Source organism: Camelus bactrianus, chromosome 9 (genome assembly GCF_048773025.1).
Source record: "Camelus bactrianus isolate YW-2024 breed Bactrian camel chromosome 9, ASM4877302v1, whole genome shotgun sequence".
NCBI lineage: Eukaryota > Metazoa > Chordata > Mammalia > Artiodactyla > Camelidae > Camelus > Camelus bactrianus.
Window position 1 is genome coordinate 25,655,215 of NC_133547.1, and position 26,713 is coordinate 25,681,927.

Here is a 26,713-nt window from a genome sequence, read left to right on the forward strand (position 1 = left end):
TTTGGTTTTCTTGTTCTTACTGTATCTCGGCACCAAGGGCAGAGCCTGGTACACCAGGCTCTTCATGATTATTTGTAAAATAAGTGAGTGAGAAACAGAGCATAACAACTGAGAAGAAAGAACCGCGGGAGAAGAAATTTCAGAAAACACCTCAATTCACAGTAGGCTGGGAAGTGTGGCGACAATGACGTTTGGGGCCAAATGCGGCAGCCAGGGGGCGACCAAGGGTGAGCTGTAAACCCCTGGTTACTTGGCCAGCTTCGTTCTCCCTGTGGACGCAAGTCAGCTCAGCTCAGCGCGTGTGTGGCGGGTGCCCGCGCCGCGACAGGCATCCTGCTAGACGCCGGGGAAGCAGAAACGTGTAAGCCGCGGCCCCCAACCTGAAGGTGGTGTTTGAAGTGAAACCGTCTCGTGATCTGTCTGGCAGTGTGTTTAACTGTTAGTAGGAAACAAGAAATGACACTGTTCCGCTCTCAGGAGAGTTCAGGTGGTTCTGAGTCTTAGAATTGCCACGCAACGTGAGGGAAGACCTGAAAAGGCATGAGGCATAATGGGGAAAAGACAGGCTTCGACGTCCACGCGCCCAGGTCGGAGAGCGCCGAGTGCACGTGGAAACAGGTCTGACGGCAGGGATCGCCCTCCCGGCCTGTGACAGCGACGGCTGCCGTGACCGAGCACAGTGCTGCGCTCCCTGCGAAGCTCTTTTCGCTCTTTTCATTCATCGAGTCATTCAATCTCCTTGGCAATCTAAGTGCTTTCTTTTCACATTTGGCGACTGGAAGAAACTGGCTCAGAGAGACTGCATAATTTGCCCAAAGGGACACCCGATGACAGATGGCACAGCCGGGACTTGAACCTCGGACTGGCTGATGAGTAAGTGCGATCATACAGGTACAGCCCGGTGTGGTTCCTGGCAGATAATAAGCCTTTGACAAAAGGCTTCTAATGTTCTCACTACATGCAAGAACTCCGGGCCTGTGGAATCGTCGCCGCTGGGCTGAGTTACTCTGTGCAGGGGTCAGCAGATGGGGAGGGGCCTGGGTCCCCGAGTCCGTGGCACAGACTGGAGGCAGGAAAGGAGCCCATCGGCCACCGGTGCTGATGCAAGTCCTCCTGCACTCCGCCTCCCAGACTCAGGAGCCATCGCCCCGGCCCCACCCCTGGGGACACAAAGCATCTTGGGGTTCCCAAGGCCTCCCAGGCCACCCAGCTGCGGTTCCAAGCTGATACGTGCCTCCCGGACCACGCCCCTGCAAACGGCTGTCTCTGCTTCCAGCTCTGCCCCGCCTTCTGCAGGCATCTCCTCATTGCTCTCTGCAGGGATGGCAGGGCCTAGAGCCCAGCCCCGGGAGTCATCGCTGGACAACACTTTCAAGATCTCAGAGGTCAACCCCGCGTGTCCTACCAGTGGCCTGCCTGGAGTGGGGCCTAGGAGGGCAGAGCCTTGGGACAGGCTGGAGCTCTTCCCTCCCTCCAGTAGAATGTGTCATTCTTTGCCATCCCAACCCCACCCTCTTCCATCTCTGTCCCTCCAGGAGGCAGGGAGAAGCAGGGAAGATTCACGTGTCCATGAATCCAAACGAAGATCGGTACAGGCCAGAGAGGTCCTCAGTCCTGGGACCCTGGGGTGATGGAGGGCATCACTGCCGAGGGCAGGAGGCATGGTCAGAGGAAGGTGGCTCTCAGAAGGCCAGGGTCACACCACCTTGCTGCACTGGGTCCAGAAGCCGTCACACACAAGCCCTTGTGAATGCTCTCGGGCCACCAGATGCTCACTGGTGACTAATTTCCATCTTCTCGGCTCTCCTGGCCCTTCCTTTCACGGACAGGAAAACCTGGGGAGGGAGGTGTCAGAAGAGAATTTCCTGCCCCGGGACCCTCCTCACTTAGCTGTCAGCACCAGGACATCAGTGAGGGGCAGAGGATGGAACCCCTTCCCGCTACATCCACACCCAGTGCCTGTTTGTCTTCTCATTTCCGTGCGCACACTGCAGGCAAGGCCAGGCCTTAGCCACCCTTGGTGGGTCAGGACAGCAGTCCTCTTCTAAGGGCTGGTGCCTCCAAATGGGACATCTTTCAGATTCTCCTGTCCCAGCTCTCATGAAACTGTACCAGGATCCTGACCTCCTAGGCAGACATGAGTTAGGAACTTATTATCATTTGGTATTTTGTACATTAACAGGTGTTTGATAAAAGCAAAGCTGAGTAGAATTCGAGTGTGAGTCTATTCTTGGAACCAGTGCCCTGCCCCCAGAGCCCCTCTCTCCCAGCCCCCAGCCTCCCTGTCGTGCTGGGGTCCTGCATTCCCTGCAGAGATTTGAGTTGAGTCTGAAAGCCCTCCCCGGACCTCATCTCCAGTTCTTCCTAACAACCAAAGCTTTCATTGCCTCTAAGACTTGTTCTCAGGCTATTTTTAACTTGTCCTTTCTTTATAAAAAAAATTACACCAAGAGGAGCTTAATGAGCCCCATTTAGCTTTTTGTCGAGAAAGAAAATTTGCAGACATTAACCAGGAAGTGCTCCTGAGCGCCATGGCTGGCTGGCGTGCCTCTTCAAACCAGCCTCTCTCCCCCTCAGCTCAGGCGTTGGGTTTTGGACAGCAGCCTCCACACAGCATCACAAACACGCCACACAGGGCTCATGGTGAACTTGGAAGAAGGTGGAGATTTAGGTGAGAGGTTCAGGAAGAGAACTCGGGGCTGCAGAGGATGGGTGGGGGAAGGAGGGCAGAGTTCCCGTGGGATGGGAAGTCCTGACCTCTTCCAGCACCTCTGGCCGGCATGATTCTGTGCTTCCAGTCGGCCGCAGTATGAAGGAAATGACTGAGGTGGGAGATGGAGACAGACCTTTGTTCACCATGTAAAACTAACACACACACACACACCCCGACAACAACAACAACTAACACACATACACACACACCACCACCAACAACAACTAAAGCAAAAAAAAACTAACAAAAAAGAGCTCACGTGTTCTTGCCGAGAACAAGACACTGTGGCAATACACCTCTCAGCCGTCCACCCACCCAAACCCAAGAGTCCTGCTGGGTCAGAGCAGATTCCAGGGAGAGGTTCTCCGCCGTCCTGCCGGGCAAGAGATCCAACTCACAGGTTACAGTGCTGCCCACTTCAGGGTCACTTCCTCTCTGGATTTTCCAGCTGCAGGATCACAGAGGCCTTTCCGGGTGTGAAAGCACAGCCCAGGCTCCTGGTGCCCACACCGAGCCTCTCCATCCTTCCAAAGCCTGCAGCTGCCCTTCCCAGTCACGGCACTGACGCTCTTCACTGGGGCTTGGCCGTGGCTTTGCCTGGCGGGCTCACAGCGAATGCTCCCCGGGCAGAAGTGTCTGCATGCAGTTAGAGGAACGTAAACTGAGTCTGTCGCTGTTGCTGGTCTACTGAACACCCAGGGCGAAGAGAGGGAGCCACCTGGACATCAGCAAAGGAAGAACTTCCTCCTTGGATAAATAGCCCACTCTCTCTGAACTGTGTTAGTGTCACAAGGCACTAGTCTTTAGAATCCACGTTATTTCAAGCATTCCATGATATCTCAGAAGATAAAACGGCTCACTCAGAGCTGGATAAAGTGCTGTCGGACCATCTTAGCTAAATGAAAAGATTTTTAGGATGCTGAGAAATAAAGGAGAACTCTAGATAACAGGACTCATTTTTTAATTTATTACTGCAAAAAAATTTTTGTGGTCAAAATGAATATGAAGTATCTACTCAAGATGTATACAACATAGGTTAATTAATCACAGCAGACAAGATGAGAAGAGTAGTTCTTTGGAGTTGCCACTCAAGTCTAGTGCTCATAGTGAAGAAGGCAAAGAATCTCATGTTTACAGACTCTTGATGAGGAATTTAAAAATCTGAACAGCCCCATCAAAAAAGCAATTAGCTGAGGGCTTTACTTCCATGCTTGTGAGTGAGGCAAAAGAATAAAGCCATGGTTTTCACTTTTTGCACAGCATAAAAAGAGACTGTGTATTTGTTCTTATTCAAGGACTTGTTGAATTTCAGTGTGGAAGAGGTCTTGTCCCTTGTCCCACGGCTACAGGATAGAGCGGAGAGGACTCAGTCCATCTCTGTGTCTGTGTTCACACTGCTCCCTCCGCCCACGGGACTCTCCCTGCCCTCTCTACCTGCTGAACTCTTATCCATTATTGGGGTCCAGCAAAATGACCACCTCTTCTGTGAAGCCTCCCTTGCTTCATAGAACACCAGGCAGAATACATTTTTCTATTTGCATTTCTGTCTCTCCCCACAAGATTGTGCGCTCTCCAGGGACTGAGAGTATGTTTTATTGATATGGGGTTTCAGCTCCCAGCACAATGCTTGACTCACAGCTAACAAGTTCTCAATAAATGTTATTACTTATAGTGTATAAAAATAAATTCCTGTTCAATGCATGCATGTCTGGCAATGCCAAGGGGAACAAATAATAGAAAGGATTGATGGTAGGCATTAATTCACAAATTAATAACCACTGGCTCATCACTGTTCAAGACAGGGCTCGGAGAGATGGAAGAAACAAAAGACAGAGTCCAGATCCTGGTTGGGAGAGTCAGAGAAACACGAGTGACACAGCAGGGGAAACACACAACAACCTACGGTCACATCCTGCAGTCAACAGTCCAGGGCAGCGGGCGGCGGGGGGCGGTCAGAGCTTGTACATTATGTTCTGTTCCCCCGCCCAAGAGAGTTACACTAAACCAGTGTTCAAATGTCCACTAGCTGTTAGAATCCTTTTTCCGGGTTACTCCTGATTCCACTTGGCACTCACACCTCGTTAAACTTGGCTTATTTTCTGAACCGTCCAGCCCCCTTCTCATCTCCCCAGGCCCCACCCCATTTCTTGCTTTTGCCCTTGAAATCTCTGCAACTCCAGCCCCGACTCTCCTCACCAGCTCCTCGCCCGGGGCCCCTCCCCTCCATCCTGGCTGTCCTGACACCCAGCAGGCGCCCTCCCTGGCAGGACTTCAGGACCTCACTCAGGAGCCAGGGCAGACCTGGCGGGGGTGGGGGTGGCCCAGGGGCTGGCATTCACCCTTCCCTCAGCACCAGAGGGTTTTCTATGAGGATCAGAGTGGTTATGGAAGATCCTTGAAGGGGGAGCTGCCTTAATGACCACACCCTCTGGCTCCACACAAAGGAATGTTCTGCCTCTAACCCAGGGTTTGCAGGCATGGGGTCTGGGCTGTCGGTCCTCGCCCTGCAGTTACTCACCTTTCCTGTGTCCTTTTCTAGCCAATGATTCTGCTTGCTTAACGCCAGTGTAGGCCTCCTGCTGCCCAGCTCTGTGTCCCTGGCTTCTTAGCCTAATTTGTCCCTGGAAACTTCTGAACGTCCCCTTGCCTCCCTGGTGCAGCCCAGGACTACAGCAGTCACGAGACTGTCACCATAGGTTTTAACCAGGCCCCTGGCACCACCCTGGAGAACTATGTCTCCCTTGGGCCCCTCCCCACCATATACCCAGGTGATCTGAAAAGCGGGAGACTTCATGAGAAAGGCATGATGGAGTCCAGTGTAGAAGGGGAACAAGGAAGGTCAGCAGGCGGCGAGAACACCAAGGAGCAGGTCTGAAGAGAGCCAGCTCTCCGTGAGACGGGGGCCTTGGAATCGGCGTTCTGACAGTTTGATCCTGGGACTGGGCCATACTTCTGGGTGGCCGCTGCTGATGCTGCTGTCCAGATTAAGGACATCAAGTGTGCAAAACAGCCACCAAGGCAGCAGCTAGAGGTCAAGAAATCACAGACAGCATCCAATTTGGAGCAAACCAAGTTGGTCACTTAAGTTCTACATCTCTGAGGAGGAAGCTGTGGATTCTGAAGCTTGCAACCCCACGTGTCCTGAATGGCTGGACGTTTAGGAGTTCTGTTTGATTAGTGCACCAACCATTTGGTATTAGGGTCAGATCGTATGGTCATTCTGCTGTGTGCACTAGCAGAATGTTACCAGGTTCTAGATCTCCTGTTGCCCGAAATCCAGAGCCAGCGATCTCTAATTTGAGCACATCTCTGGGACTAAGCTGACACCAAGGGAAATGATAGGTCCAAGTGAAGTGGCTCTAATTCGAAGAGCGGTAGGAAGGCTGTGGACAACAGGCATGCGGTCAGAGCCGCGGGAAGGGAGCCCGCTGCGTGGAGTCAGGGAAGCAGACTGCCTGAGGAGGCTGCACCAGCGCTGTCTCTGGCTGCCTTCTGACAAACAGCTCCGCACTCCCAGAGGCCACGGCAGCAGAGGGTGATCTCTTGCTCATGTGATGTGAGCACGTTATGTAAACAGGAGCCCTCCTACGAGTCTGCATGGCAGTGCCCGAGGATCAGCCGTCATGCGGGCTGTAACCCTGCTCCACATTGTCTTCATTCCCAGATCCAGGCTGAAGGAGCAGCTCTAATCTGGCATGCTGACATTCTCCAGGAAGAGGGAACCGGGAGATGGTGAGAACCTGCATGGCTCTTACGGCTCCTCCTCGGGAGTGGTACATGTCACTGTCACTCAGATTTCACTGGCAAAGCAAGGCATGCGGCCAAGCCGGAGTCACTGGTTGGGGAAGTATAAATCTCCCACAGAGGAGAACAGTGGACATTGGAAACTAAATCCCAGCTGCCACAAAGTTGGACCTTGAACATCAGAGCCAGGGGTTTGGAGCCAACTCACAGGAAATCACCGTACGTTTCTGAGACGAGCAGAGGCACGAGGAAGCTGTGTCCCACGGGCAGACACAGGCGTAAATACAGATGCGGGGAGGGGAGCAGAGAGTGCTGTGCGGGGGCCACAGCTGGAGGCCAGACATTGATTCAAGAGTGAGTCAACGGGGGACAGGGTGCAGCTCAGTGGTAGAGTGTGTGCTTAGCTTGCAGGAGGTTCTGAGTTCAATCCCCAGTCCCTCCATTAAATAAACATATGGATAAACCTAATTAACACCCCCCCACCTCCCAAAAAAAGAATGAATCAATGGATTTGGGTAGAGGAAATGGAGAGAAACATTTGGGTAGAATAGTTATTTTAAAGGCAAAATAGACAGGACCATTTACCTGGATAGATACGGGGGCTGAAGGGGTGTGCATCAAACGTGACTCCAAGATTTCTCCTCACCAGCTGGGCTGGGAGGCACTGACACGAGCTGGTGGTCGAGAGCGTTCTAAAGACTTCTCAACAGCACAGCACACTGATTTTCAGGGGTGACGCGCAGCAGCTACGGTGCAGCTGCTATAAGGAGCGTTGAGCTTGGCCTCAAACATCTGGGCTGGGTGGGCTCCTGGGTCCAGCATTTGTGAGCTGTGTGGCCATGGGCTGAATCCCTTCACTTCTCTGCGCCTCCGGTTTGCACTTGTGAGAAGTGGGGCAGTGAGTGACTCGCACCCCAGGGAACAGCCGAAGGACTACCTTTCTAAGAAAATGACCTGTCACGAGCTCTGTGGTCCGAGCATCAGAGCCCTGGCTGCCAGCGCCTGGTAATGGTCATACACCATCTTGGATTGTTGGGGCTTAAGGCGTGCCACCACCTCATTTTTGAATTCTCTTCAGAGCTTTCCTTGTGGAAAACCTGGGCAGACAGCCAGGTAACATAAACCACGCATCACAGCCTAAAGCACCTGGAAGAGCCAGACAGGTAGTTTAAATGTGGGTCGGGCACAGGGAACACGAAGCACTTGTGGAGGAAAGGTTAGGAGGTGGTACAAAGGAGTGTTCCTCTGTTGCAGACAAAACAATATGCACAAAGTGATAAAGGCCACCCCTCCCCGCGAAACCAGGGACAATCAGGCGTGGCCCCAGGCTTGAGGGCTGCTGAGCGAGAAGCAGCTGAAGGGAGCAGTGCGGTTCGGCCCCAGTGCAACTTTGCTGTGCAGGAGTTACTCCAGCGAAAGTGTTGGAAATCTGGATTTTTCTGTGACATTTCCTGATTATTAAATATTGGCAACTAATTAAAAATAATTTTTTTAAGAAAACATGCTGCAGGTAAAATATATTTGCAGGCTGGAGGTTTACAGGTTGTCACACAGAGAGAAGGGGGACAAACCCAGTTACTCACAAAACTCTCACTGCACGAGAAAGAAAGAAAAGAGCGAAGATTTTAAGAGATGACGCAAACGTCGATGAGGAAGGTGGCGAGAGGAACTCTCAGTGCCCTGGAGATAAACTCCGGGGAATCTCAGGAATGGGAGGGCCCTGGACACCTAGTCTCTGGTATCCAGATTTAGACTCGTGGCCATAGCTCCCACGTGGCTCAGACGCCCCACTGGGCTGAGCAATGGCTCTGACTTGGAGAGTGCCCGGGAACATGATCGTGGACTGTTGCCTCCTCTTATCCGCACGCACTGCCAGGGAGCAACTCGCCCCAGGAGAAAGGGGACTTTCAGTTCCATGACTACCTCTCCATCTCAGCTTTATTTTCAAGTCATCTCCCGGCCACGCTGTTCTGAAGAGTCGTCAGATGAAGTTTAGACAATGGTCAGACATCATAATCTCTCAAACCCAGAAATGCTGGCATCTCACCGGGGAGTAAGGAAACCCCACGAGCTGGCTTCTCTCCTCCTGGGCTCGCCTTCCTCCCTGCAGCCCCAGCCCTGCTCAGACTCATCCTGACAGCTCAGGTGTCTGGCTGTACTCGTCTGCTCTTCCCAGAGACACAGAGCTCGGAGGAGACACCCCAGCAGAGGGAGTTCTGAGCGGATTTTTAAACAGTCAGCTCACTATTTGAAAAGGGCCTTCATTCTTCCTTCCTCTTTTCAAACAACCATACAAATCAGTTTGCTTTGGGAGCTGGTTCTGTTTTCTTTTGTTTCAAAGTATTGCCCAGTTCCTCTTCCCAGTGCGTTTTCTCAGGATTTTTGTGTCATTTCAACTTTTGGTGGCCAAAACTGTAATTAAGATCCCACTTGCTATTCTGTGTCACATTTGTGGTCTTTTATGTCACTTAGACCTTACCTTGTAGCCAGACTAGAATCCATGGCAACTTTGCTACGGAATGTGGCAGTTTTAAAGTCAGTAATGTGTCACGAGGAAGCGAATGTTTAACCTTCTCTAACTTGTTCTCGTCACTGCTGTGTTACGGTGCTTAAATGTTCTCCTCGGTAAGAATGTAATTGAGGACTTTGGAATTATTATTTGGCATTTTCCCTGCTAACTCAGGTCAGCTCGTTTTCCTTTTCCTGTTGGCTAGGGGACTAACAAAAGGGTAGCATTTTCCGCTAAGTTTCTTCTTTTGCCGCACAAACTACTAGGTGTTGTTTTAGCAAAAGGTCTGAATTTGGAGATTCTGAATATGAATGCCTTTTCTCAGTTAACAAACACCTAGAGAACAGAATTACATGAAAAAAATCTCTTCCTAGGAAAGACTTCCCTGCATTTATATTGATTTGAAATCTGCAATAAACTCATTCGTTCTTTAAAACCCAGCTACCGAGTGCCTGCTGTGTGCCCACCACTATTCTGAATGCCTGTGAACACAGCAGTGGGCAGGACAGATACACTTTCCCGTCTCCAAAGGGCTTGTGTTCTAGCACAGAGAGAGATACTGCACAAAATGTATGTAACCAGTAGGTGGTCAGTGCTCAGAGGAAAACGACAAAGCCAGGGAAGAGGAAGGGGAGCAGGCAGGGGGTTCCACTCTTAGACGCGGTTATGCGTCGGGGACGCAGGTCGGGGGAGAGCCGTGCAAGCCGCTGCGAGCACCTGGGCTTTACTCTGAGTGAAGTGAGGCGCTGTCGCAGGGCCCGGGTGAAGGAGTGAGGTGACTAGACTTAACGTGTTAAAAGGGTTACCTGGGCTGCTGCTGAGAGTAGACTGCAGGGAGGGATGGGACAGCGGAGTGGAATGGAAGCACGCAGACTGGTGCAGTGGCTGGTGAGTGCGTCCAGGAGAGAGAACGGCGGATGGAGCCAAGGTGCCGCATGGGAGGTGTGTATTTAGTAAGAAGAGCCAACAGGATTTCCTACAGTTTTGACACAGGTTGTGAGAGAAAGAAGAGCCAAGGGTGATTCCAAGGCTTTTAGCCCAAGCGAGTGGGAAGATGGGCTTGCGATTTGCTGAGAGTGGGAAAGTTGTGTGTGTTGCACAGGTTTTGGAGGGAAACCGGAGTTTGGTTTTGAACTTAATTTTGAGGTATCTATTAGGGGTCTGGTGGGAAAAACAAATAAGCAGTTAGAAACGCAAATTAGCGCTCAGGAGGGGGAACCATGCTGGAGCTGTAAAGGTGCAGTTGTTGGTGTGGAGAGGGAATTCAAAGCTCTGTGATGGGATGAGCTCCTTGGAGGGAAGGCAGGAGAAGACAGCTTACCAAAGAGCAGGGACCGGTGAGCAGTGCTGCTGAGAGGTCAATTAAGGACCAAGAACTGCTTTAACAAAACGGAAGCTGTCAGTGTCCCAGGTAGCATCAATTTCAGTGATGCAATGGGAGTAAGATCGTGATTAGATTGAGTTGAAGAGAAAATGGAAAGAACTAAATTGGAGACAATGAGTATAAACAATTCTTTTGAAATGTTTAGATGAAAAGGAGAGGGAAGTGGAGTGCCTCCTCCCACCTTCCTCTTCTTTTTCTGTTTCTCTAGATGGGTTGAACCCATTTCACTTCTTGGACCTGTTTAAACCTCAGCCTTGGAGGCAGGAAGCACATGGTCTCCCTTCTTCATAGCTGAGGAAACCTAAATGCTGGGGACCGGCTAGAAATGAGCAGGTGGAGGGAGGAGAGCAGGGTGGAGAGGATGGAACCAGGCAGGGAGTGTGGGGTAACTCTCCACAAGTCCTGACGTAACGTAAGGTCCAAAGGGGAAGGGAAATTGCCAGACTGCTGTACTTAGAAACAATATGGCGAAATTGAAACGAGAAAAACTAAGGGGGCATGTCTTAATCAACCACAATGAGAAGAAATAAATGGACCTATGCCTTCTCAGATGGAGTCAGGGAGAGGTCAGATCAGGCTTGCCTGTCTGGTAAGCCAGTGCTTCTTAATCGGTAGCCCTGGACTAAGCAGTCCCTTCACTGGGGAATTTTTTTTTTAAAGCATAAACACCAAATTCAACCACTTGAGAGTCCGCACCACATTCTCTGCCTTCCTGCCTGCTGCTCTTAGGGACGGACTTAGCCATGTTCTTGTCAGAAGCCAGCCCCTTCGCTTTTGCACCAGATCTCATCTAGTCTCAAATGAGAGCTCTGACAGTTGACTCCGGCGTCCTACGACTTCCCCCTCTCCACAGGATGAGGACACTACTGCTTTACCACGTGCCTGGGCTGAGCCCCGACTAGGATGTATATGAGCTCCCAGGTGTTACAATATTACGTTAGCTGTTGCATTTATAATCACAAGAGACTAAGAAATCTGGTCGCACTTACAATATACGGACACACTTGGAATGGGTAACGTTTACTGAGCAAAACCTTTGTTCTAGGCACTTGGTTAAGCCTTTTCATATGTGATTGAATCCTTGGCCTCACAGTAACTGCAGAGATGTGCGATTACGCCCTTTCCAGAACCCAAGAGAGGTGAGAGAAAGAGAGAAGCTCAAATGATTTGAAATCCTGCAGCTCTCCACTCTCCAGCATTACTGCAACTTTCCAAGCCGAATATATTCCACGTGCACTTGTGTGTGGTTAAGCAGGTACACCCAGATTCAGCTCTGTCGCCCTAGGGATGTTCTTCACTCGATGGGGAGGAGTTCATCATGATATTATTCATGAGCTACCCCAGTGTACCTGGGGTCAATTAATAAAGCTTGATTTCTGTACAACTTTTCAAAAACATGTTCACAGATGACTGAAATTCATAGTTTACCACACGTTGGACACACGACTAGGTGACAAACAACGGAACAATGCAAATCACCCCTCCAAGGAGCTCAGATTCTCCTCTAGTTGGAAAGTCAATTGTTCACTCATTCAGTGAGTATTACCGAGTGCCTTAGGGCATGCCAAGTGCTATAATTTAGGTAAACACAAATCAGCTTAGAACTGTAATACTTGGTAGAAAGAGAGGCACGGATAAAGGCCTTTATCTTCCGTGGTTCTGTTCGATGGCACGTTGAGTGTTCGGACCTCTGGAGCCGAGCTGCCAGGCTTAAAGCCCAGCCCTGCACCTCGAGGCTGTGTGGTCTCGCACAGCTTAGACAACCTCTCCAGGCCCGCGTTTCCGCTCCCCAGCACGAGACTGGTAATGGTATTGACGTCACCGGGCGGCTGTGAGGGCTGAGCGCGGACACGTGTGCAGCACTTTGCGCAGCGCCTGGCCTACCACAAGCACCGCGTTAGCTGTTGGCACTATTACTGTGACTCAGCGTCAGCGTGTGCTGGAACAGTTGCTGACGGCTTGTGACCATCACTCAGCAGAGGACAGTAAGTGCTCTGCGAGTCTTTTGACCAGAACTTCCTTGCAGCCTTATCACGTTTCCCCCACCTCATCCCTGTAGTCAAGTCCCGAGTGGCCCCGAGTGCCTCTTCTGTCACATTTCTGCATTTTGAATCCAACGCCACATCAGTTATCGTCCTCTGCTGCCTCCTCTCTGTTTGTTCTCCTGGGGAGCAGGGGAGGCTGACTTTTTTTTGCATCTTAGATCCTCAGAGTGAGCTTCACTATCTGTCTTTGATACAGCTCTTCCCAGTTTTATCTTTAAAATGCTTTATTACTTTTCTTATTATCAAAATAAAAGGTGCTCAACATAAAAACAATTCAAACGGACAGAAGTTTGTAACAGAAAGCACACGGCCCCAGTAACCCCGCGTCCAGAGACAACCACTGGTCATCGCTTTGTGATGTATCTTTCCAGAGTTCCTCTAAACATACTTTTCGGACAGAATATACAAATAAAAATGGGACCACACTATTCATATTGTCCTGCGACTTGCTTTTTTCACTTACAGAGTTTGGACATTCTTCCATGTCAGTACAAATAGATCTCTTATTTTTATAAAATAAGTTAAATTTGTTTAATCAGCTCCCTACTGGGATTTTGTTATTAGGCTTTTACACCATTATGTTTCCTCTATAACAATGTGGCAATGAGCATACTTGAACATATATTTTTATACATTTATGTAAATATCTCTGAAATATATACTTTTTGCACACATATACCCAAAGTATAAAGTCCTAGATGTGTAACTGTCAAAAAAACCACACACATTAATTTTATCCCAATTTGCCAAATTGTCCTCTAAAGGGATTTACCCAATTTGCACTCACATTTATAGTGTATGAGAATGTGTACCAGTTTCTCCACATTTGACTGTTTTTTGAGTATTACTTTCTTTCTTTTCTCAATTTATCCCAATCGTAAAATCACATTTCTCTCAAGTCTAGAATAGCAGCTTTAAACACAAGGGAAGATCAAAACGCGGAACAAAATGTTTTTACAAACAGCAAAACATTTCAAATTAATTACAGGGTAGGGAGGTGTTTTCAATCAGAGTGTCACCCCACTAGATACTAACAATTTTAAAACAGCTCTCACCGCCCAGATCGGCAAACTCGGCACGCGATCAGATCACTTGCCACACAGCTGCTGCCTACACGCCTCCTTCTTGGCTGGGCGTGGGGAGCAGGAGAGGCTGCTGCCAGGAGGGACAGGGCCCAGAAAGTGAGAAAGCAAGAGGTCGGAGGGGCTCAAGGCCTAGTGTCGTCTAGTCAGTCGTCTAGGACGGTCCTCGGAGTGAGCTCTGGCCCTCTGTTCGCGCTCCTCCTCCTCAGGGCGGCTCTTCTTTGTTTCCGGGGCCTGATGAAAACGCGCCCACAGCTAAGGGTCAGTTCTGCCCCCTCCTCTCTGAAGCCTTTCCTGAAGCCCTGGATAACCGCCCTCTTCACTGCCTCACGGGTCTGAGCACACACCTCTCTGAGTACCTGTAACGTTATGCGCAGCGTGCTTGTGGGAAACCAGATGCTGACTGAACATTCACTGACACGGAGAGATCTTGGTAGAAGAGAGATGAGGTTTCCCATTGTTCACAGAAATGGGTGGATTCCGAGTAAAGGCGATGTTGAAGTTCTGGGCTGGAACCAGCTGTCTTGATATAAACCAACAATGCCAAACGCCTCTCCCTCCTGACGTCACTCCTTGACCTCTACTTCTCGCCACCCACGAAGAAGACTGCAATACTCTTTGATCTTAAAGCAAAAACGAGAGGGAAAACCATCAGGTTGGAAAACACCGTTCAGTGGAGGACCTCCTTTCACCTGCCTGCTTCTGATGCAAGACATTTTTGGCAAAAAGTGAGAGGGAAAAAGGGTAGACTCAGATTAACACACGAATCGACTCTCTAGTGTATCTTTACTAGCGGAGACAGAACCAACGAGGCTGGGAAGCTACTCGCGTCGAGAAAGTTGTATGTGCCCCAAGTCCCAGGTAAGTACGTCCTCCTTGGGGTTGGAAGCCGCTGAAATGACTTTTACAAAAATTTCCCCACCATTTCACTGCATCCCCCTCCACGCCCGGTCTTACTGCCAGAGTTCTAATCGCTAGGACAGCCCCGGGAAGGGAGAAGGTGCCCGAGGTGGCCCCGCGCCCTGCCCGGGGGCAGTGTGGCAGGTGAGCGTCCGTTGGGGCGACCGCGACCTTCGGCGGCCGCCCCTCCCCGCCGCGCGCCCCTGCGCGCCGCCCCGCAGCCTCCCGCCGCCCAAGCCCGGCCCTGGGCCCCCGGACTGGCGGACCCGCCACCCCCTCCCACCCCCGGACCCCCGCGCGGGCCAGCCCGCCCGCTCGCCGGGCGGCGGAAGCGCGCGGACCCTCGGCAGGCGCGGGACAGCGGCCGGGAGAGAGCGCGCCGTCACATGGAGGCCCGGGCCCGCGCCATTGGCTGCGGCCGAGCCAGTCGCGGAGCCCGCCGGCTGCGGTTGGTCCCGGGGCTGCGGCGCCTGCACGGGCCCGGAGTCCATGTTACGCTTTGTCTAATTCCCCCCGTTACAGAGTCATGTGCTGCTGCTCCCGCCGCCGCCGCTGCCGCCGCCCGTGGTGCCCCGGCTCCTCCGCCGCGCTTCGAGGTGGCAGCCGCGGGCGGGGCCGCGGGAGCAGGGTCCAGGGCGCCGCGCGCCTCCGCCGCCCCGGCGCGTCCCGGAGCAGCCGCCGCCCGCCGCGGGTGATGCCGCCGCCTCTCGCCTCCGCCTAAGCCGGGGCCCGGCGGCCGAGCTGCCCGGGCTGCACCCGCGCCCCCCAGGTGGGTGCGCGCCTGTCCGGGCCGGGGGCCGCGGGCTGCGCGCGGGGGGGTGGGGGGCGCCGGAGCCCTGCTCCGCGGCGCCTCGGCCCGAGCTGAGGCCGCGGCCGGGACCTCACGGCCGTGGGGGCGGGGGCCAGGGGGCGCGGGCGGCGAGCGGGGCCGGGCCGGACGCCTGCCTCCGCCCGCCCGGGCCCGAGGGCCGTTCCGCTTTCGGCAGTGTGAGCGGCGGGCGCCGCGGCCGCCGGCTGGGCCCTGCGGGAGGACGGTGCCTGCGCCCGCCTCCCGCCGGCTCCCCCCCGCGCGCTCGCTTCTCTCGCCTCCTTCCGCCTCATCGGAAGGGCGGGGAGACCCGGTTGCGGCTCCGCTGGCTCTTCGCGGAGGTGGGTGCTGGGCGTCTGGCCTCGCTGGCCCGCTGCCCGGAAGGTGAGCCCTCCAACTTCTCCAGAAACGCCTCCCCTTCGCCTCCTTCCCGCGCCGGGTGGGCTGGGCGGGGCGGCGAGGGCCCGTCCCGCCCCCGGCGCGAGGGGGAGGGAGCCGGGGCCCGCAGGTGCACCCAGCCCGCCGCGGGCCGTCTCCGGGTTGGGTACCGGTATAATCCGCTTCTAGCTTGTTTGGAAGCGTGGGCCCTTGGGAGCCGGACTTCGGCTCGCATCTCGTGCAGGGGCTTGGAGCGGAGGAGGGTTGGGGGTGGCTGCTCAGAGAATCAAACCCTCCGTTTACCGGAGGGTGGATGGGGCCTTCCTCTTTCCGCCCCCTTTACTTGGGGTATCCCTTCCGGATGCAGAGATGAGGCTTTTTGGTTTCTTAAAAAGCCAGCCGCAGTAAAGAAGAGCTGCCACAGGTCGAGGAAGAGAGGTAGGTCCCTGCTAGGGAGGGAGCGGTGGGGTGCGCGGTCTCTCTGGGACGTGCAGTTGGGGGCGCATGTGGCAGAAGGTGGGGAGGCCGGGTTTCGGGAAAGAAGTGCAAAGGTGAGAGGGTGGGAGCACTTCGGAGGCAGGCAGAAGGGCAGGGCGTGGGCACCGGGGAGCCCTAGCGACCGCGGGCCCAGCTTGCGCCCCTGGGGCTCCTCAGACGTGGCTCCTGCGGATTTCCTCCCTTCCTCCTCCTCGACTTTGGGAAGTACTTCTTGTTGGGCAGAGAAAGCTCCGAGGACATATGCTGAAGGAGATTCAGGAGTAAAGACGGAGAGCTGACTTCTGACAACTCTCCGTAGCAGCTTTGATGATGCAGTTCCGTCCAGGCGGCGTTTACCGAGCACCTATTACGTGTTCCGTGCGGGACCTTGGAAGAGCCTGGACAGGCCGGGACTTCCCGTCTGCAGTAGTGCTGAGGGCTCCTGGTGTCATAAACAGCCAAGGGCGCTTCCAAGTGCCAAGAATGGCAGTGATTCAGCCCCTCCCCGCCGAAGCCTCTGGGACCTCTGCATGGGGCAGGCCTCTGGAGAGAACCTGCATCATAGCCAGTGAAAGGGGTCTTCAGGCAGCGTTTATTTTTACAGTCCGTTAGTACTGACCAGACACGTCCCACCAGCTCCGGGAGGGTGAGAATTGTCTCTCCTCCTGTCTCCTATGTCGGTTGACTAAAGCCCTGTTAAAATGTAAGAGCAAGACAGGGAAACTCCAGCAGTGAAAAGAAGGACCCGGCCAAGCTGGAGTGTTCGGCCCCCATAGGCTAGGAAGGGAACCTCCCATAAAATGATTAGGTAACCCACGCAGCTGGGGGGAAAATCAAAAACCTTGAATTGGCAGGGTTTATGTATATGCTTGGACCTTTTATCTTAGATTTGTCTGGTTTATATTGAGGGCGTATGCGCGAGTGCTTTGTTGATTAAAACTTAACACTTCAGAAGATTGGAGAGGAAACTGTCCTTACGTGACCCAGTTCCCCAGTCTCTTCCATTCCCATGCTGAGTGATGTATGATGCAACGGTTCAAGTATTGAGCCATATTTGTATCTTTTTCTTTCTGCCAAAGTTTACAGAATTTTAAAAACTTGGTCAAAACTTGGCCTTTTAAAAAATTATACTGTGCAGAGCTTTTTTGATTAATTTAAAAATTTTGGTGTGATTTTTATATCCCAATAGCTAAATTATTTTGGCAGCTATTTTAGAAATTAGACTTGGTTTAATCTCAGATTGAAGGTGAATTGGCTATGAAAAAGTCAAAATTTCGTCAAACCTGTGTGCTCGTGATCACATACGTTCTTGAAGTGGCAGTTGCTGAAGGATTTCGTGTATTTTTCATGTATCGTTGGAGCTGATGTTGATGTTCTGAGGAACACCAGTCATTATTTACCGAGTGCCAGCAGTAAGCCGAGAGCAAGAGTGGGCACTGAGGTGCCTTACCAAAGGGCAGGTAAGCCAGGGCCACGCGAGACCACCACCAGAAGCCAGGGAGTGCCTCTGTCTACCGAGGTGGAAAGGGTGTTTGGAACCAGCTGGGAGTGCTGTGTGTGCTTGGAAAGGGGGAAAGAGCACTGTTAGGGGAAGCTTCGAGGTTGGCCATAGGTCAGAAACAGGTCTGCCTGGCTGGCGCAGAGAACATGGCTGATGAAGGGAGGTCGGGGGCATCTGGTTAGTGGGAACCTTGAACCACACAAGTCAGCAGTGTTAATCATTTGCCTCAAGAAAAGTAGTTCTCAACAGGGGGTGATTTTTGTCTCCCAGCAGACTTTTGGCAATGTCTGGAGACATTTTTATTTTTGCTTGTCCTGGCTAGGAGGCAGGTGCTACTGACACCTGGTGCACAGAGGCCAGGGGTCCTGCTAAACACCCTGCGGTGTGCAGGACATGCCCGCGGCAGAGTTGTCCTGCCCAGAGTGTCCCTGTCAGAGCCAGGGCGGAGAAACCCTGCCTCGACAGGGAAGGTAAAGGCTGCTACAAGGTGGACTTACATCTCAGAACAGGTCTTGAAGGAGGAGGTGTTGACAGGTGAGGAAGGATGCTGAGGTTCGGAAGCAGGTCTAGGATGCTTCGCGGTGCTCAGGCCCGAAGTGATTAGGATCTGGGCAAACCCTAGTCAGAGGAAGGGCATTTCTGAGAGATCATGGCAGCAGGGCAGTGTGGCAGGGTCGGGGCGTCCTGGAACCAGACTGGGGTTTTAGAGAAGTCTTGGTCTAGCTTCCTTGCTTTAGTGCCCTTCTTACACTCGCGAGGCAGCCTCTGTTTAAACACCCCCAGGAGCAGGGACCTCTGTACTTGTGAAGACTTGTCATCGTATCTTTGGATTGTGTGTGTGGTGACTATTGGAGCTGAAGGCTGCCTCCTCAAAACTTGGTTCTGTTGACTCCATTCCTCTAGAACTGCCCACTTCCCCAGGACAGCTCTTGGGATGTGCAAAGACAGTGTGACGTCCCCCTCCCCCATTACCGTTCCTCAGTGCAAAATCACCCCTGTCCTTTCCACAGTTCTGCGTGGGGCTTGGCTCCTAGGTGTCATCTCAGCTTGTCGTCCTCTCTCAGGGAGAGCCCCGGCGTCTGGAAGTGAGTGTGGTGATCGAGACCTGATCTGGTCCACGAGGAGGACAGCAGGACAGCTACTGTCTGAGACCAGGGCGCGAGCGTCTGCTCACCGCGGCTCAGTTTACAAAGCTGCCGAGCAGAGATACTTGTGTGAACTGCTCCGTCCTGTGTCCACTGTGCAGACCTGTGTATGTGTATGTGAAGTTGAGTGGATGTTCTCTGTTTTTGACCCTGTTCAGTGCTCTCCTGTTTGTTCTGGTCCAGTCTCCAGGCCTTTTGAGATTTTAAAATCTTAATTCTGCCTTCTTAATCATATGAGAAAGGAGGGAGGGTTGACTTTGCTGAAAGCTTTGTAGTCGCCAGTATTGACACTTCATGGAACCCAGTAGTTGGGCGCTGCTGGTCCTGCTTGAGAGCTGGGGTGCTGGGTGGTGGAGGCGAATTCCAGGGCTTGCTTGGCCCCAGGTTTAGGGGCTTCTGAGAAATTCGTGTTCGTGGCCAAGCTCCATGTTTGCGCCTGGGGGTGCCCTTTGGAAACTGAGTCTGTTGCAAGCTTCTGAAATCTGTGTCCCATCCTCTGGGGTCTTTGCAATTCCGTTTAGACGTCTGGAAGAGAATCTCTAATGTTCTTTGCGAGTCTGAAGCTTCCAGGTCAGAGTTACTTTTGAAATTTGTGAAGAGGTAGACGGGGTAACTGACACTGGCAAAAGCCACTATGTATGAAGGTGGTTCCCACTCGGGCTAAGCTGGGTTTTTTTTTCTTTTTCTTTTTTTGCAAATGTGCCTGAAATTAATCAGTGACAGCTTTACATTTGGGGAAGGAGAGGGGACTGGGGCTTAGAGACGAGCCTTTTTCCCAGAACTGAGCTTTAGCGTGTCGTTGGTATAATGTCATACTTACCAGATTTCATGTCTTCACTGAGAAGACGTTAGAAAATCACCATTCTCAGATGTCCTTTGAAGCAGGCGGGTCAGAGATCCTAGGTAACTTAGTGCCAAGTTCTCCACGTGTTCTAGATCGATCTAACAAGCTGGATCTGAGTAAATTACCTGGCTTGGGTGGTAGCCACGCAGCAGTGTTGAGAGAGCGGGAACAGAAAGCCAGACCTCACAGCAGCGTGGCCTCTGTTGTGACTGCCCATTGTGCCCCAGTCCGTTGCTGGTGTGTGGCCTGTCCAGGTGGTACAGTCTGCTTGTCCTCACTTCTGTGTGGGTCCACGTGGGAAACCTGGCTGTGCCCTCTGGAGATGAAGGATGTTCCTATGAGAAGGGATGCTTTGCTTAAGGGGGGACATACTTGAAAACCCTTAGAGATTGTGCTTTTGCACTTTCAAAGGCTGTGTCAAAGTTAAAGTCACCTTGGAGTTAAGGATGTGGTGTATCATTTTGAGTAGAGAGAGAATTGCATAGATGGGAGTGATCACCACTTGAAGTTGATGAGTTAGGTGAGAAGATTGAGGCACGGGGAGGGGAAGGGAGGACTGCAGCTTAAACATGCAGTGACCGGGCAGGCGTGAGAACCCATCTGCCTTAGAGACCACAAGTCAAGGCTGAGGAGGAAGATTTCTCTGCTTGGAGGCACGTAAACAGTGGGTCCCTTAGGTCTTGTTTACGTAATTGATCCAAAAGCAGGGGCACACAGTGGAATTGCTAGGTTTGCAGATGATGGTAAGCTCTCTCTGAATTACGAAACAGCCAACGGTGGAGGGGGGAGGTTACTGCAGGGAAACCGTACGAGGATGTGTTAATCATCAGAAGACTTGCAGGTGAGTTTCTTTGTGGGCAAATCTGAGGTCAGGTATTAAGTGAGAAATTATGGGACCGTCATAGGGCGGTTTTGGTGGGAACAGCCAGGAAAGGACTTGGAAAGTACTTTCACAATGTTGCCCCAAACTTGTTGCAGGTTAAAAAGGACAGGAAATGCTAAGCTTCTTCAAAAAGAGTTTGGCAACAAAACAGAAAACACTATCTGAACTGACTTTGTACTGTGCTTTGTTCAAAGCATGGGCACCTGACTTTAGGCAAGACACCAGAGCAGGAATGACACTGTGATGGTGCCTAGAAAGTCTGCAGTCCTGCTGGAATGGAAGCTCCCTGAGGACAGGGCCTTGCCCATCTGTTTTTCTGATTGAAAATAGCAGGGTTTCTAGCATCTGGAAAGAAGACGGCTGGGAGGAGATGACAGTGAAGCCTGTGAAGCCGCTCGGGCAGGGACACAGGGGACTGGATGGCTCCCTGCCCCAGCAAGCCTGACACGCTGTTTCGCTCTCCTGCCTCCCTGCCTGCCAGCCCGCTACTTGGCCAGTGCGTGAGGGCAGGGCGGCATCTGTCTTGCGCTCCGCTGGTTTCCTAGCGCCCTGCCCATGGCAGGCCCTCCTTCATATTTGATGTCTGAAGGAACGAGTGAGGAGGTATACCTACCTGAAAGCTTTATAAGGCATAAATTCGGGACAAAATGCAAAAAACAAAAGGGAGGGGCACAGGTTCTTCTTAGCCCTGGGAGGCGTCAGAGCCCGTCTGGGGAGCAGTTTAGAGTCACGTGCGCCCAGACCCTCCCTCACACCTATTGGATCGGAGTCTCTGGGAGTGGAGTTCTGTTTTGAAGAGTTCTTTTCACCCCCAGGTGGTTCTGACGTGCAGTCCAGACCGAGAACCGCCGTCTCACGTGGTGGGTGGCGTCGTCTGTGATACCATCTTACGTACGGAGAGGCTGGTGCTGACTGAAACACCTTCAGAAAAGTTCTGGAACGTCTGTGGCTGACGGGCTCCCAGCTGGTTATTAAGACAAACACTGAGCTTTTAGGTACATCTGTGTCCCTGGAAGGCAGTGGCCGAGACAGCAGAGGGTCCACCGTGTGGCCCTTGGTGCCTCCGTGCGGTGCTGCACCCTCGTTGGATGGCGTGACGGGCCACCCCGCAGGCCTTTCCCGAGTGGGTCCATAGTGACAGTTACACCAGCCTGTGGGAAAATAAGAAAAGGGCCATGCAGCAGGCTTTTCAGGTTTTAGTGCTAAATTTGTTCAGTTTAGGGTTTTTTTGTTGTTTATAAAATCTGGGCTGTCCTTCCTACTCGGAGGGGTTAATCCCCCCCACCCCCCTTTTATGAAAGGATGGTGATGGTTTGCTTTTTAGTATCATTTCTTGGTCACCTAAACCTGGCAACTTTGTAACAGTCTTCTGCAATTTTACTGGCTTGTGACGTGCACAGTCAGGGGGTCACTGCTTCTCTGAGGTGGTCGGGCGGTCTGTGCCCTCCTCCTGCCACCTGCTGCTGGGGAGGGCTCACAGATGCCAGAGTTAGATTCTGTTTGGAAATTTGCTTTCCTAAGTGTTCCTTTTGACTTTCTTTCCCGGCTTGCTGGTAATAGTTAGGAACATGGCCAGAGAAGGCTTCACTTCCCCAGCAACCCATAAATCCCACTGCTGAACCTCAGCCTTGACCGATCACCAGCACTGCAGGGAATTCCGAAGCAGGGAGGAGGAGGGAAGCGAGCGACAACCCTTCTCTTTGAAGGGTGTTGCCACCAGGAGGCCGTCTCTGCAGGCCTCACACAGGGCAGCCAGGCGGATCCGTGCCAATCACACTGGGCTTGAAGCCCCATCAGGCAGAGTCTCTTTTCTCCGATTGTTCCCCTTGGAGTAAGATTTTACAATCAGTTTATTACCAAGTTTAGCTAGTTTTTTTCAAACTCAACTGGTCAAGAAGTAATTGGACAGCGTATGGAACTGTTAATAATAACCATCATTCATGAGGCATTTACGGATTGTCCAAACCTATGCCCTGGACTTTACATGCGTTCTCATTTAATCCTCAAAACAGCCCTACGTGGTGGAGGGATTTGTTCCCACTTTGCAGACGAGGTAACTCTGGCTTGAGGTGTTACGTGATTTGAAAAAAAAAAATCACAAGAAGTTATGGAGGTAGAATTGAAACTAGTCTTGTTTATTTCAAAGCTGATTCTCTGACGTACCGTAATCTTCTCAGGTTTCTCTGTATTTATAGTACAATTTCTGTTAAAATCTGATGTTTTTAAAGATTTTTTTCCTTTTTTCTTGCTTTTTGTCCTTGTTCTTTCCACATAAAGGGGTTTATACCATCCCTGCTATTTGATAGTCCCACTTTAAAAAATTTGGGGGGGGTGTAATTAGGTTTTATTTATTTTTTAATGGAGGTGCTGGGGATTGAACCCAGGACCTTGTGCATGCTAAGCACGCGCTCTACCAGTGTACCTTCCCTCCACCCTGAGAATCTGATTTTGAAGTGTAAAGGGACCTTACAAGTCCTCATTTATGGCTCAGATCCCAGACGTGGGAACACAGCTGAGAAGAGGGGAGCTGCGGTGGCACCCAGCTTTGCAGGTGTCCGGGCCAGTGTCTTCGTCAGTGCACGGTGGTTTTAGAAAAAACCACATGAGTAAAAGTTCACCCTAGAATTTAGAGAGTAATTTAAAATCTCTCGTTTTGGTGCCTTCTCACACCCTGTTCTCTTTTAACGTCAGCATGGGTGACAGGATGCTGCTGGCACTTCGTGCACGCTGAGCGCCCCCCTCCAAGCTAGACCTGCCCCTGCAATACTGCTGTGCACAAAAATACAAAGATGTGGCTAACGTTTGTTAACAGGTTTTGTCCAAAAGTTTGCTGAATAAATGCTATGAAAATATGTGCAATTAAAAACATATCATCATCCATATCCTCTAATTAAAGGGCAAATGAACAGCCGAATATCTATATATTCACAGTCTGTTTTATTTATAGATTTATTATGCTCAGGTATAGTCATTTCAGTGGAGTTAATTCATTCTGTTTGAGTTTCTACTTTAACAGTTTTATTTTTCATATTAATATTTAGCCAGTAATAAAGTCCAAATTGGGGAGTGGTCTGCAGTGTTCACAGCTTACGCAAGTGAACCCGCTTTCTATACACAGACAGAGAGAGACAGAAAGGGGAGAGAGAGGCCTTCCCCTCTCTTTAACTTAGTCCTTTTCAAGTATTTCTCTATTACGGGGCATTTTCCTTACTACTTAGTGCTAAGTCCTTTTCCTTATAAATTTTTTGTACCTGGAAAATTCTGTACCAAGCAGAAACTTTATAAGTACATCTGTTAATTTCTGCACTAACCAGAGATGGAGAGAGAGAGTTAGGGTCGGATACTCGCTGTGGCCTGGGGTTGGAGGCCTCAGACACACACCAAATCCTGCCTGAAGTGGAGAAGATCGATGGCAGCTGGTGCTCAGCCTCGGGGCCAGCTGATCAGGAGGGACTGGGGGGTGGCCCCGGGCTGAACTAGAAAATGCAGGTCCTGCCTAAAGGGGCCTGTTTAACAGATCTGTTCAGTTGTTGCCATATGGAAATGTGGGGCAGTCTTCACAGATCTTCTGATTTTTCACTGTAAGCCAGAAATCTGGATTACTTAAAAATCTCCTGATTTTGAAAGATCAGCTAACTCAACATTTTAAATAAGAACTTCCTGAGCAGACTGAACAAAACAGCTTTGTGGACTGGATGCAGCCTGCGAGTGCAGGCCCTTAGAGGTGGACAGCCCTTCAGCTCGGTAAGCAGAGGCACAGGGTTTGAATAAAAGCAATAGTACACTTTCAAAAGGTTGAAAGAAATCAAACCTTAATGTCATGGTTTTGTGTCCTGCACTCCCCTCCCCCGACACACGCGCTTGTAATGGTAACAATTTCTGCCCTTTAAATGTGGTGCATTGTGACTGGAGTGGATGCATTTGAAGGGGTTTCCTGCCCAAAGGAGTAACGGAATCAGGGAGAGATAGGTGGAGTGTGGAGCATGGGGAAGGAAGCTGGAGGAGAGCACGTGGGTGTGGGCGGCAGGCGGGTGCAGGGACAGAGACCCAAGGTGGGGTGAGGAGAGAGAAGAGGACGACTTCTGTATATATTAAGGGGGATGTGGATGTGGTCGGGAAGAGAAGAGGAGGAAAGAGGAGTCCTTGCATGAGAAGGGAAAATTGTGACCCAATAAATATTTAGAACTAGTGCAGAATCTGTGTGGGTGGGCGCTGGGCTACTGCTTTGCCATCCCTGGTGTGCACGTTAGCTTGTGTTGTGGCTTCTGCAAAAGGAGAATTGGAGCGAGAAGGAAAAGAAAGGGTTTGTGTTGGGAAAGGAGAGTACGGAGTGAGGAAAGGAAGAGGGGACTAGGGAACAGCTGACATCATGCTGAAAATGTTTCCATTGTGCAAACCAACAGCCTTCCCCCGACCGCGCCCCCAACCACAGCATCGTTTGAGGGAGTGTGCGTGTAGCCTCCTACGTGTGGTGGCCCCCAGCTCCCAGGTGGCTCTGGGCACCAGCTTGTTTTGCTTTGGGGGCTGGTGTGCTCAGCACACTTGGAGCCGCGCCCACAGCCCCTCTGGGTGACGTTAGCTGCATCCGCCCCCCCAGGGCGTGCTGCGCTGCTGGGAGAGCTGCGCGGACTGAGTTTGAGCCCCTCTCCTGTCTGGGCGCCCCTGGGAGGGCACGACCGCAGAGCTGTACTGTGACCCTTCCTTCTAGGGCCCTTGTCTTAGTTTTACCTGCCCTCCTGGGGAGAGTCCTTCATTGTCGAGTATAATCTGTCGGCTGTGCGCCCTCTGGAAGAAGAGCGGTGGTGTTTTAGCAGACCGCTGTTACTAGCCGAGTCTAGACTTCTGACCCGAGAGGGGATTTTTAAAACCATTTTTCTCTTAATCATCCCAAGTACGGCACACTGTTTCTGGAATTCCAGCGTTTTCTGGGAAAGAAACCTTTCGATGCATCAGCAGGTCTCATCCCAGTCCTGAGGACTGTCATCCCCGTGCGATTCGAACCCCGTCTTTCTCAGCTGGTGTAACTTTAAATTTCTAACATGTTGGTTGCTCTCAGAATATAAAGTGCATTTAAAGAATGTTCCCCTGTGTTAGTTTACTGCAATAAAGGGTCTTTGTCTTGTTCTGTTTTTCTCAGTATGGAAGCCCGCGTGTAGAATTGAGGGGATGGGTGCACACTTGCTTGCACTGTTACTGGGAAGGAGGAAGATTCTTCAGATTCCACTGTTTGTTCTTCCAGGGACTCCAGTCCACAGATGGAAGTCCTGGAAAATCCTATCAGGAAGTGAAACTTGTAAATAATCTTTGTGCGGGTTTGGGGCATTATGGATTAACACGTACAAGAAGTCTTCTTTAACCTTATAAAATACACTGTAAAAAGAACACAATTGTAGAGACTCATCCAGCCTGGAAATAACAATAGGAGACACTTGCATGTGCCCGGCGCTGCTTGGAGCCCTTTACACGTATAGCTCGGCTGTCCCTCGGCACGGCCCGCTCTGAGCGGGGGACGCAGAGGCCCAGCTCCCGCCACCACGAGCGGCCGAGGGTGTCGGGGCCGCGGAGCTCCCAGGGCAGGGCCGAGGCGGGAGCCCGGGCGGGCGCGGCTCAGAGGCCCTGCTTTGGAGGCTGTGTTTTGGCCTCTGTGCTCTTCTCGCAGCAAGGATCACATGTGGTTTTTAGAAACTTCCTGTGCTTTTCCCATCACCTCAGCTCTAAACTCAGGACCAGAGTTTGATTCAAAAAAAGAAAAAATCCTCCTCCTTCCCTAAGGCCTGCTCCTCAAACCGACCGAACAAACCGCGTTGTCAGGAGACAGCCTCTGTCGGGAGGGGAGAGCCGAGGGGCCCGCTGCCTGGAGCGCTGCCGACACCAGACGGCCCGCCGTTCCTGGGGCTGCAGGCGGGGCCACGACGCCGTGGCGGCCCCACTCTTGGCACCAGGACTGTCTTAGGAGCACGGGCGCTTTACCTCCACCTTCACAGCTGGTGGATTTGGCGAGCCTCTGAGACTCAAGGTGGCCTTTCATGCCTCCCCGAGGGCGGCGGGAGGCCCGCGGGCTGGCGGCGGGAGATCCTGCCTTCTGGGCCGGCTCTCTTCCCTGCCCACCATGTGACCTTGCATTTCTTAAGACCTGGGTTTCGTCCCCTGCAGGTGGTGGAGGGGATGAAACAGGCAGTGGGACTGGTTTGCTGAGAGTCTGGACGAGAAGCTCTTGCACATGACGATGTTTTATGGACGGGGTGGCTGTGTGTGTTGGGCAGCTGGGGACCGGCGTGTCCTTTATGAGTCCGGGCAGTC

The 26,713-nt window shown here is 51.9% G+C and overlaps 1 protein-coding gene and 1 long non-coding RNA gene across 2 annotated transcripts in view; one reads left to right on the forward strand and one right to left on the reverse strand.

The window, feature by feature from the left end:
* Positions 1-12,601: 12,601 nt before the first annotated feature.
* Positions 12,602-15,612, reverse strand: LOC105065293 (uncharacterized). The gene is made up of 2 exons (XR_012509072.1): positions 15,464-15,612; positions 12,602-14,100 (listed from the first exon to the last, which is right to left on the reverse strand). It is a non-coding gene; the product is annotated as an uncharacterized LOC105065293 (long non-coding RNA).
* LRRC8D (leucine rich repeat containing 8 VRAC subunit D) overlaps positions 14,468-26,713 on the forward strand; it is a 93,367-nt gene continuing 81,121 nt past the window's right edge. Inside the window, exon 1 of the mRNA XM_074369896.1 lies at positions 14,468-15,146. The gene's annotated coding sequence lies outside the window, so the exon portion shown is untranslated. The remainder of the gene's footprint in view (positions 15,147-26,713) is intronic.